We start from the raw sequence: 2,519 nt of genomic DNA, 5'->3' as shown, positions 1-2,519 counted from the left end.
CTTAGCTGGAATGTAAAATATTACACCCCATTGGTCCAATAAACCCATTGGTCCTATAGCTTCTATAAATGAGAGAGGATCCGCGGTTGTCTCTACCATCGCTAGTAGTATAAGATCTCAACTCAAGGTCTTCTGGCAGAGACAGAGTGGGCAGCAACTTCACTAGGTCACTATCCAGTCGTATGTCCTGCCAGTCCTTGACTGGATAATGAGCTACATTCCACCTATTTTATTTCGCTGATTTGAGTATGTGGAGTGACAAATGTTTTATGGTCCTGACGAAAGCTTAGGTCACTCATGATAGGGACACACAAGACTGAAACATGTTGACCAAAGGTTCAAATTAGGGTTGAATTAATCCCCTCAAATATTTTTAATCCCATCCCATAGGGACATCAATAAAGACAGGCTTAGTTCCCCCACAAGGTAGTTTTAGTTTTTCTCACATTCGTATTACCTTTTAATTTGTTGCACTTTACCAATACCACTGCACACATAGGGTGTACATTCTCCAGAGCTCCTTCCTTCAGGTAGTTGAAGCCCACGCCATAACGGTTTTATTGAATGAGGAGGAACCGTACAATGAAGAATTCCACCTGAGATGGGGTGAGGGTTCACGTCCTAATAAAAATGACTTTTTTTGAGTCTGAGAAAGAGAGATAGACCAATGTGACAAGTCAATGCAATGTAACGACTTGGGTGTAACAGACGCATGCACTCTTGTATGTGGCACCATACTTGCAAGGAGAGAGGTGGTACTCGTACGTCTTCAAATACTCCCTGGTTCCCATTAGTGTTGGCTGAGTGAACTTGGCTTCACAAAAAATACTAGTGGGAAAGTGTAATCTAAGGCGCAGCACAGGTGGAGGTAGAAAGCAGCTATTGTTTCCCTCATCGTCAGAGCCCATTCACAGGCCACAGGAGTCGGCTTGGATCAAACGGGGTACTGGGCCTCAGCTATGGGGTCAGGTTGTTTGCTTCTGATGACCTGGGGTCATCCTTCTATGGCTCTACAAACTGGGTCAAGTAGAACACCTTCAGCACTTGTCTCTCTGTCACTAGCGTAGTCGAACTGTCACAAGCTTCTTAGGGTGGTAGTGTGGGGGTGCTTAAAGCTTAGAACTCAACAATTGCCCCACAGCAATTGATTGTACAACCCAGTGCTTTTCTTTTGTAAGAAGAAAGAACTTTATCATACTAAGAAAACGTAATATCACACATTACATGATTAGGCATTATGGATGTACGGTTATGTCTTCCATTGACCCTGGTCTGATCTGTTCCTGTAAGGTCACTAGGCACCTGTGGAGGAATGCTGGGCAGCTAGGAGTTTGTCAAATAAATACACTGAATATTAGTGATTTTAGGCAAGGTTTGAGGTTTGCAGGGCAATTCGGGTAAGAAAACGTCTTGGGATCAATGCAGAGCACACCACTCTGGATTCCTACGGGTGTCTAATTTTCAGAAATGTGTGGGTTTGGTAGATTTCTCTAGTTGGTGGCCGAGCCCGTCAACACAGCCACCCCAATTGCCAAATCAGGTGAGTTTTTTGACAGGAAATGTTGATGTTTCCAGAATATATTTTGGGGGAGTTTCATTGTATGGGTCTAGGCCCATCCCATTAAAAGAGGGGAAGTGTGTTTATCGGAACAAGTGGGGGTATGCTGGGCAGTAGGAATTTTGTGGATACCTATGTATTCCAGAAGTTTACATCCCAGAAGTGCAAGGGAAATGTGTATTATTAGGCGGAATTTGAGGTATCCAGAGCATTTTGGGTAAGAAAATGGCATGGGATCCATGTAAGGCATACCAACCTGGACTTCCCTCGCTCTCTAGTTCCCCGAATGTCTGGGTAGTTTTTACTAGGTAGCGGCCTAATGAAGCGCAAAAAGTACAGCCGCTCAGAATTGAAAGAGGGACGATATTGTGATTTAGCCCCACTCTTCTGGCTCATATGTAATAGAACATCCAAATAATCCGATGTCCTCTTGCTTGCCAATGGGATTGGATGTTCTAGTCCGTTGTGGAGCACACACACTGTTCAGGCTTTAATGGTGAGGATGGGGCTTGATGTCGGGATGGGCCAGACCCACCCCATTATGCTATGAAAAACAATATGCTGCCATTCAGTGGCTTTTTGCACTGGCCCGTGGCCTGTGGGGGCTTCTCCCTCCCAAAAATGACTGCATAATTGCAGTCCTTGGTGTTTAGTGGGCTTTCTCTCCCCTGTAGGTGGGGTGGGGGGAGACTGGGTGTAAATACCCCTATCCACCCCTTATTGGGGTGGGGGCAGAAAGTCTGTTGGGGTAGGATCATGGCTCATGCCAAGGGGGGTCGCTTCCTATCTCCAAAACATACTGCATTAACGCAGTCTCTGGTGTCTAGTGGGGCACATTAGGGGTGAATATCCCTATTAATCCCATATGTGAGGCAGAAAGACTATTGACCCCAGGGTTGGGGAGGAGAACGGGATCATGCCCAGGGGGCCGCCCACCCAGCCAAAAATGCTGCATAATTGA

This window comes from Triturus cristatus, chromosome 4_1, assembly GCF_964204655.1.
Source record: "Triturus cristatus chromosome 4_1, aTriCri1.1, whole genome shotgun sequence".
Lineage (NCBI taxonomy): Eukaryota > Metazoa > Chordata > Amphibia > Caudata > Salamandridae > Triturus > Triturus cristatus.
This window is presented reverse-complemented; position numbering follows the sequence as displayed.